The sequence below is a fragment of the Lathyrus oleraceus genome, chromosome 5, assembly GCF_024323335.1.
Source record: "Lathyrus oleraceus cultivar Zhongwan6 chromosome 5, CAAS_Psat_ZW6_1.0, whole genome shotgun sequence".
NCBI lineage: Eukaryota > Viridiplantae > Streptophyta > Magnoliopsida > Fabales > Fabaceae > Lathyrus > Lathyrus oleraceus.
This window is the reverse complement of record NC_066583.1, coordinates 442,093,334-442,104,484: the sequence shown is the minus strand read 5'-3', so window position 1 is coordinate 442,104,484 and position 11,151 is coordinate 442,093,334.

The window sequence follows — 11,151 nt, the reverse complement described above, 5'->3', positions numbered from 1 at the left end:
AAAACCAAACATCATTCATCATCAATATACAATACACCCGGTCCTTTAAAATAACACATTTCAATTATCATGAATATTCAAGAATATGCGTTCGCAGCGGAAAATAATGAATATCCATGCATTTCATAAAATGATTCATGTCCCATACCATGATCATCTCTCAATAATCTCTTCAAGATAAACTAAAACCTTATCCAGGATATTTGGCACTGTGGCCTCCCAAACAGCGAATTTCAAATAAACATGTTCACAAGTAATAACATAATACGTATCCAAATCAGATATGAGCTCAATACTACTAATCTACCCCGTGTTACATGACCAGAGCATTGACTCACTACTTAGTCTCTAAAACAAACCACCGAAGCTCTCCAGCTAATCTCGAGTGAGCTACCGTCCACTTATTTCAGCAATACAACTCTGGAGTATCTGCACGATGCCCATGTAAAGCAACATTCAAACAGAAGGGTGAGAATTCAAATCATTATGAAGAAGTATAATAAAGCACAATGATTAAATCAACAATTAAAGGAATTCATCACGCTTCAGATAACCATGTAAATAATATCAACCAACATTTATTTCACATGTTTCAAACATCCATCAAAACTCAAGGAGTATAATATTAAAATCCAATTCTATATTCCCAAATATACACATAACTACAATTATCACGTAATCACATATTTTGCCAAGTTACGTATCCAAACATCACCAAATTCAATTACCATATCTCATACACACATCACAATCACATCAACGTATACATTCAATTTTCACATAACTCTAATGTGACTCAATGCAAGACATGTGACTCTATGCATGTGGTACCGCAATGTGAACCCAACGTTTCACCGCTTTCTGATTCAATATCTAGAATCCAAGCCACGCTCCCGATCCGGACAAGATCAAAGCCACTACGCCTATTTCCAATTAAGGATCAACGTCTGCTACGCCTATTTCCATTCAAGGATCAACGTCTAATACCATGTGAACCCACAGTTTCACCGCTTCCACCATGAAGCCGACTATGCCATGAATGAATGTACAAATACCAACACATATGCAATTAAGATCATCTCTACCATCTTAATATTCCACATATCACCATAATTCAACTCTATGAATTATCCACCAATGATACATATTCACATTCATAACAATATATCATTCACAAATATAGGATAATTATCAACTACGCACACTTAGATTGTATTTCAAAATGATACCTCTAATTTAATTATTAGGCCCAATAAGACCTAGTATTATAATATCTCTATTTAATTCAAATAAATTAAACCAACACAATATGCACACCAAGTTAATTAATATAATCAATTATTCAATTATATCTCATATCAACTAAATAATTAATTAACACACCAAATCAATTAATATAATCAATTATTATACTACCTAACAACCAATTAATTACTTAACACTCCAAATAAATAAAATAAAATATAATAATAATAATAATATAAGAAATAATTACTAAAATTGGGTTGTTACAACTCTCCCCCACTTAAAAGATTTTCGGCCTCGAAAATTTACCTCAAACGAACAACTCCGGATACGATTCCTTCATCTTATCCTCGAGTTCCCAAGTAATATTTCCATTGGCGGCTCCGCCCCATATCACTTTCACCAAAGCAATTTCCTTACCACAAAGCTTCTTCACTTCTCGATCTTCAATTCGCATAGGTGATGTATCAACCGTCAAATTATCCCGCACTTGCACATCATCTAATGGGACAACATGCGATGGATCCGCAATGTACCTCCTCAATTGAGACACATGGAACACATCATGAAGATTAGAAAGTGATGGTGGTAATGCAATCCGATATGCCACTTCACCTATCCTCTCGGAAATCTGATAAGGACCAATGAAACGCGGCGTCAACTTACGCGACTTCAAAGCTCTACTTACACCCGTTATTGGCGTAACTCAAAGAAACACATGCTCATCTTTCTCAAACTCAAGAGATTTCCTCCTCGTATCATGATAACTCTTTTGACGACTCTGAGAAGCCTTCATCTTCTCTTGAATCATCTTAATCTTATCTGTACAAAGATAAAGGAGTTCTACACCTTCTACCATAAAGAGCCTCAAAAGGTGCCATTCCAATACTCGAATGGAAACTGTTGTTATACGTAAACTCGATCAAAGGCAAGAAACTATCCCAATTTCCTCCTTGTTCCAAAACACAAGACCTCAAAAGATCTTCAAGTGACTGAATAGTCCTCTCCGTTTGACCATCAGTTTGCGGATGATATGCCGAACTCAAACGCAACTTCGTACCCAAAGCACTTTGCAAACCTTCCCAAAATCTCGAAGTGAACCTCGGATCTCTATCCGAAACAATGCTCAACGGAATACCATGCAAACACACAATCCTCTCGATGTACAACTTAGCCAGTCTCTCGATCGAATAATCCATCCTCATCGGAATAAAATGAGCAAATTTCGTCAACCTGTCCACAACGACCCAAATCGCCTCACAATTACTCAATGTCCTCGGCAAGCCCGAAACAAAATCCATAGAGATACTATCCCACTTCCACTCGGGAATAGATAACGGTTGCATCAAACCAGACGACTTTTGATGTTCAATCTTTGACTTTTGACAAGTCAAACATGAATACACAAATTCCGCTACATCCTTCTTCATACCTTGCCACCAAAACATCTTTCTCAAGTCTTGATACATTTCAGTAGCACCAGGATGAATACTCAAACCACTTCTATGCCCTTCCTCGAGAATCCTCTTTCTCAAATCCGCAACATCCAGAACACAAACTCAATCACGACACCTCATGATACCATTCTCATCAATCTGAAAGTCACCACCTTTGCCTTGATTAATCAATGTCGTAACATTGACTAATTTCAAATCTGACTTCTGACCTTCTCTAATCTCATCAAGAATGCCACACGTAAGCTTCAACATACCAAGTTTAACACACGAAAACGTCGCTTCACAATCCAAACTCAAATCTCTAAATTGCTCCAACAATTCAAATTCTCGAATCATCAACATAGACATGTGCAATGATTTCCTACTAAATGCATCGGCTACAACATTCGCCTTTCCAGGATGATAATTCAAACCAAAATCATAATCTTTCAAGAATTCCAACCATCTCCTTTGCCTCATATTCAATTCATTCTGATCGAACAAGTACTTCAAACTCTTGTGATCACTAAACACATCAAACCTCAATCCAAACAAATAATGTCTCCAAAGCTTCAATACAAACACAACGGCGGCCAACTCTAAATCATGCGTCGGATAATTCCTCTCATGAACTTTAAGTTTCCTTGAAGCATAAGCTACCACTTGCCCTTTTTGCATCAGAACACCTCCCAAACCCAAAAAAGAAGCATCACAATACACAACGAAAGTTTCTAATGGATCCGGTAAAATCAAAATAGGAGCCGTAGTCAATCTTCTCTTAAGCTCTTGAAAATTCACTTCACACTGCGAAGTCCAAATGAAAGCTTGACCTTTCCTAGTCAACTGCGTCAATGGTAACAACAACTTAGAAAATCCTTCAATGAACTTCCTATTATAACCAGCCAAACCAAGGAAACTTCTAATCTCAGCAGCAGACTTAGGAGCTTCCCACTGAGATACAACTTCAATCTTCATAGGATCCACAGAAATACCACCACTCGAAATCACATGTCCAAGAAAACTTACTTCGCTCAACCAAAACTCACATTTAGAGAGTTTAGCAAACAACTTCCTCTCTTTCAACACCGGTAACACAACCTTCAAATGCTCGGCATGATCCTCTTCACTCTTAGAATAAATCAATATATCATCGATGAACACCACCACAAACTTATCCAGATAATCATGAAAATTCTATTCATATACTCCATAAATACACCAGGTGCATTAGTCACACCAAAAGGCATCATGGAGTACTCGTAGTGACCATACCTTGTCCGAAAAGCAGTCTTTTGAATATCCTCAACCTTTACACGAATCTGATGATACCCAGACCTCAAATCAATCTTGCTAAACACACAAGCTCCAACCAACTGATCCATCAGATCGTCAATCCTCGGAAGTGGATACTTGTTCTTAATCGTCACTTTGTTCAGTTGTCTATAATCAACACATAATCTCATAGAACCTTCTTTCTTCTTGACCAACATAACAGGTGCACCCCACGATGACACACTAGGACGAATAAACCTCTTCTCGAGCAATTCTTCAAGTTGACTCTTCAACTCAGAAGCGGACATTCTATAGGGAGCCATCGATACCGGACTAGTTCCAGGAACTAAATCAATCGAAAACTCAACCTCACGTTCCGGCGGTAAATCACTTATATCTTTCAGAAATACCTCAGCAAACTCACAAACTATTGGCAATTCTTCAATCGTCCTCTTCTCACGAATATCCAAAGTTGCCAACAACATAAACAACTCGGCACCACCTTGCACCGACTCATCCACTTTCTTAGCAGACACAAACCAATCTTCCTTCGCACCAACCTCAGGAAAAATAACCGTCTTCTCGAAACAGTTGATATAAATCCGATTAAATTCTAACCAATTCATACCCAAAATCACATCAAGTTCCTCTAAAGGAAGGCAAACTAAATCAATTCCAAAATCCCTACCAAAGATACTCAACGGACAATTCAGACACACATAGGAAGTAGAAACATAACCCATAGCAGGTGTATCAATAACCATACTTCTACGCATATCAGATAATATAAGATTCAATCTCTTAGCACAATCCAAAGAAATGAAAGAATGTGTTGCACCGGTATCAATAGTGGTAGTCAAAGGTGTACCATTAATAAAGCACGTACCTTAGATTAGCCTATCATCGGTAGTGGCCTCCGTACCAGACAATGCAAACACATTTCCCTTCGCTTGCTCCTTCTTTGGCTTATCACATTTGGTACTAATGTGACCTTTCTCACCACAATTGTAACAAGTCACACTCGAACCAACTCCACACTGGGGTGCTCTGTGACCACTCTTGCCACACTTGAAACACGTCGTAGAATCCTTACTACAATCAACACCACGATGACCTTCAACGCCATATTTGAAACACTTAAGTGGAGTAGAAGATCCTCTCCCACTTGGCTTCTTGCCAAAACCAGATTGTCTCCTCTTGTCATCATACGGTTTCCCACGATCCTGGTTTTTCCCCTTCAAACTCTTGTAGAAAGAAGCACTTTCCCTACTATCCTCATCATAAATCCGACTCTTATTAACCAACTCCGCAAAACGAGTAATCTGTTGGTAACCAATGGCCTTCTTGATATCATGTCTCAAGCCATTCACAAACTTCAAACATTTAGATCTCTCAGCATTAACAGTATTGTAATGAGGACAATACTTGATAAGCTCCCGAAGTCTAGCAGCATATTCCGCAACAATACCATTTCCTTGCTTCAATTCAAGGAACTCCACCTCTTTCTTCCCACGACAATCTTCTGGAAAATAGTTCTCCAAAAAGACATCACGGAAAAGAGCCCAAGTGACCTCAATGCTGTCTCCTTCAAACCTCTGAAGAGTGTTACTCCACTAATCTTCAGCTTCCTTCTCAAGCATATGAGTACCAAACTGCACTTTCTGAGCATCAGTACAGTTCATGACTCTGAAGATCTTCTCAATTGCCTTCAGCCAAGCTTGAGCTTTATCAGGTTCATGCTCACCCTCAAAGACAGGAGGATTGTTCCGCTGGAATCTCCCCAAAGCAAGGAACTCATCGTCATCTCCATTTCGGTTACCAGCATTCGCTTGAGGGATCTGACCAATGGAGTCAGCCAACATCCTCAGCGCCTCAGCAATGGCATCGTCATTCCTGCCTGCAACCATTGTCCTGAACAACCCGAACAACCAGACAAACAGTATCGGTCGTGTCAGATACACAAATCAAATACAACGGGATGGAAAACCCTAACGACTATTGACCAACTGGTCGACCATGCTCTGATACCACTAATGTAACACCCCTTTTTCTACCCCAAAATACTTAACATATAATCAGAGTAAATAAGCATGCATATAAACAAAAGGGCGTCACATCGATGTTTTCAAAAACTAAAAGCTTTCAAAAACCAAACATCACTCATCATCAATATACAATACACCTGGTCCTTTAAAATAACACATTTCAATTATCATGAATATTCAAGAATATGCGTTCGCAGCGGAAAATAATGAATATCCATGCATTTCATAAAATGATTCATGTCCCATACCATGATCATCTCTCAATAATCTCTTCAAGATAAACTAAAACCATATCCAGGATATTTGGCACTGTGGCCTCCCAAACAGCGAATTTCAAATAAACATGTTCACAAGTAATAACATAATACGTATCCAAATCAGATATGAGCTCAATACTACTAATCTACCCCGTGTTACATGACCAGAGCATTGACTCACTACTTAGTCTCTAAAACAAACCACCGAAGCTCTCCAGCTAATCTCGAGTGAGCTACCGTCCACTTATTTCAGCAATACAACTCTGGAGTATCTGCACGATGCCCATGTAAAGCAACATTCAAACAGAAGGGTGAGAGTTCAAATCATTATGAAGAAGTATAATAAAGCACAATGATTAAATCAACAATTAAAGGAATTCATCACGCTTCAGATAACCATGTAAATAATATCAACCAACATTTATTTCACATGTTTCAAACATCCATCAAAACTCAAGGAGTATAATATTAAAATCCAATTCTATATTCCCAAATATACACATAACTACAATTATCACGTAATCACATATTTTGCCAAGTTACGTATCCAAACATCACCAAATTCAATTACCATATCTCATACACACATCACAATCACATCAACGTATACATTCAATTTTCACATAACTCTAATGTGACTCAATGCAAGACATGTGACTCTATGCATGTGGTACCGCAATGTGAACCCAACGTTTCACCGTTTTCCGATTCAATATCTAGAATCCAAGCCACGCTCCCGATCCGGACAAGATCAAAGCCACTACGCCTGTTTCCAATTAAGGATCAACGTCTGCTACGCCTATTTCCATTCAAGGATCAACATCTAATACCATGTGAACCCACAGTTTCACCGCTTCCACCATGAAGCCGACTATGCCATGAATGAATGTTGAAATTCTGGTATCAGATATAAGATGTCGAAGATAATGTTATGACACTGATATCTGCTAACACACAATGGATACGATAAACAGAATGGTAAAGCAAATAACACAAGCAATTGTTAACCCAGTTCGGTGCAACTCACCTACGTCTGGGGGCTACCAAGCCAGGAAGGAAATTCACAAAAATAGAATTCGTTCAAAGACTCTCCGTACACTTCAACAAGTTACAGTCTTTCTCACCTAATCTCTACCCGTGCAACTTCTACCTAAGCACTCTTAGATATGAGAACCCACTCACTTCCCTTACAATCACACACCAGTGATTTTAAACAACAATCCCTTGTGAAAAGAAAATACTTTTCAATTACACACTCTTGATTTTACTTCACAGTTTCAATCAAGAAGACACACTCTTGATCTTGCTTCAAAGCTTTGATCAAGAAGACACACACTTTTGCTTAACAACTTTAGAGTGACAAATTACAACCACAAATCAGTCCAATTCAATCATCAATGGATGACTTGAATGACCTACAAGTCTTACGACTAAACGGACACAAACCCTAGCTCTCTCTCTATATTTCGCTCAGTCTTGGTTGTGTGTTCAAACAGGTTTCTAAGTCCCTTTTTATAGAAGCTCTCAGCTGGGCTTGGACCTCTTGGAAACCCTAAATCTATTTTCCAATCAAATCTTTTTATAACAGCTGTATAGATCTCCTTAGAAAATAAGTAAATCTGGTTGTAATCCATGATTGAATGCGCCAGCTAGCCATATCTTCAATCATCCAAAGATTGCCATTAACTGTGCAATCACAAAACACCAGACATTCATACTGAATGTTCTGTGTACAGGATGTCATGACATCGGGTCTGACATTCTGGAAAATCCTGCATAATCCAATAATTCCTTTTATAATTTCCAGCAGGTACAGCCATATCAAATGTCATGACATTGTATATGTCATCTGAAACAATCCTGCATGAACATGTCTTTCATTTAAGCTCCAGCAGGTACATCCAATATCAGAAGCCTTGTCATTGTATGTGGAATTTTGAAACAATCCTGCATGCACATGTTCTTGAACTCCAGCAGGTACATAGGATATCTCATGTTAAGACATCACACATAACATCTTGTGAACACTCTTTGTTTTACAAAAATTGCTGCCAACACTTAGAATCAACAAACTCCCCCTTTGGCAAATTTTGGCTAAAACATATATCTGTCCTTTTTGTTCACAAGGTAAACTATCAGCAGTTAAATAACTTATCATAAGTTTAATCAGCAGCAGAAGCAAAACAATTACTAGCTATGGCTACTAGTAATACACACATGCACAAGGGTACTTCTCCTCCCCCTCAGTCTGTGCAACAATCAACAGAATTACTAGTTATGGATGCAACTAGTAAGACACACAAATGCACAATGCACAAGGGTACTCCTTCTCCCCCTAAATCTGTGCACACAACAAATAACAGCTACTGTAACTCCAGCACCTGTACCAGCCAGAATGTCATACTGACATCTGCTTCAACATCAACACCTGTGCACCATATCAGACATCCTGTTTGACATTTGTAAACAGAACAACATTCTGTGGTAGCACCTGTGCACTTCTTTCAATAATAGCTGTCCTTCTGTCCAGCCACATCCAACTTCCACATCAGCACTTCTCCCCCTTTTTAGTCAAAATTGACCAAAGGTGACCAATGAGACAAAATAAATGTCTATTAGCCTAGCAGAGAATGTTAGATCAGATGTTATAACATTAAGCATGTTAAAACAAAATATTCAGGAAGTACACACCATCATTATACACAGCTGAAAGTTGAGATAATGAACAAATTCAAGGAACTCATTAAGAGCCCTAAATATTACATAACAAGCATCAATAAGGACTGCCACAAAATACAGAATAAAAAAAAACAATCAAGACAACAGCCTTCCAAACAGCACCAGCTTCCACCAAACTTTCCAACACACCTCCCAGTCTTCAATTCAGCCAGGGACCATTAATCAGAAGAAGAAGAATCATCTTCACCTTCTTCTTCATCTTCAGAGCCATCAGAGTTTCAGAGCTGTCACAGGATTGTGCTTTTGCATCTGAGTCCTTACCAGCTTTTTCTCTCTTCTCCTTTTCCAGGCTACAAATAAGAGCTTCCAAAGCTTCTTTTCTTGCTTTGGCCACATTTATACCATTCTCTAATTCCTTGCAGGTTTCTCTTAGTTGGTCAATTAGGCTCCATTGAGATGCAGGTTCCCTTCTGGCAGATGTTATGACAACATCATTGACATGACTACCCTCAAAAAGCTTATAGTGAATTGATAGAGGGGTCTTTCTCCTGCTTGGAATATCACTAGCACTTAGGATTCCTGGTTGTTGACTCAGGATGATGCCACAGATGATAGATGGGAATGCAATGGGCAACTTTACAGCATTGGTGGAGGCATGTCTGATGGTTTGATCAAACACAAACTTTTCAAAATCATAGTTTATCTTAGTTCTAATGGCATGAATGATCCTCCCAAGAGCAATGGAGATGGTAGATATGTGATTAGTAGGTACCCAATTTGCTGAACCAATCTTGTGTAAGATGGCATACTTGATAGTTAGTTTACTAGCTGATAGGTGTTTCCTACTAGGCCATTCCTTAACTTGGCCAGCTGTAATCATCTTATAGATCTCATTATCTGTGGTCTCTAGATCTACCCCTCCATCAGTTCCTCTCCCTAGGAACCTGTTGATGATGCTTGGTGAAAGTTTCACACACTTACCCATAACAACCACTTTGCAGACCCTGCTGCTTTTTTCATAACTCTCCTCAGAAATGTTTACAATGAATTCTTTGACTAGCCCCTCATAGCATTGAGGCAGAGCAGTCACAGTTTTCATAAGACCAACTGCCTTGATTAACTGCATTACTTCCTTCACTTCAACAGTCTCTTTCCCCAATTCTCTTTCAACCGCTACCCTTCTTTGAGTGACAAACCTCCATTTGTCTAGGTGCTCAGCAGCTACTTTGTTGGAAGACTTCTTTACAGCCTTTCTTTTGTCAGAGGAGATGTCTGGGACATCGTCTTCGACATTCTCATTAGATTCAGAACTCTCACTATATTTCTTCTTCATGACCTCTACTTTACTCCAAGATTTGGAGGGACCTATACCAGCAACCCTTTTCTCTTTCCTACCTGTCCTTATCTCAGCCATACTCTTCCTTTTTCTCAGTCTATCAGCTACACTTGTTTTCACAAGATTGACCAACATGTCATCTTCTTCCTCAGACCTTTCTTCCTCAATGTCCTGAGTAGTATTAAGGGCTATACTAGGTAAGTTTTTTCCAAGAGAACATAGTCCCTCAGCAGCTACTTCCTTTTCTGTTTTAGATGAGTCATCATCTTTCTCAGCTTGGGTTTCTACCTCAGGAGAGGGGTCCCTTCTGGACAGAGGGGTAAAAATGTCCTTGACTCCATGCTCTTCATTCAGTATCCTAGTAACTAGGTTTCTTATGATGCGATCAGTAGAGTGCGTGTCCTTTTTATCAGGAGATTTTTCAGGAATGTTACCTTGCTTAGCTCCGACCATGGAAGGGGAGCCTGGAACGTCACCTGGTATCATACGCAGAGGAGTTACGTCCATCAAATCTTCATCTAAAAATTCCATGGAGGAAGTTCTAGTATGAAAGGGTTTTGAGCTAGATGTTGATGGATGTTGAGACATGTTGTTGAACTTTTGAGAAAACTTTCTTTGCCCTAGCAGACGTTCTCTGAGTAGTTTGATGAAGATGGAAAGAGTTGTGTTAAGGCAGAGCGTGCAAATGAAATTGATACTATTTCCAATACTAGGAGATGATTCATTATTAATGTGGCTTTTTCTTTTCATTGGGCAGACAATATTTTTGTTACCTTTTCAACTCCACATTAATTGCCATATTTTCTCAAGAAACCAAGCCCCTAATTTTCCCTTTTCATATTTCCTACATGAGTGATGAAAGCAAATAATGTACTTGGTCC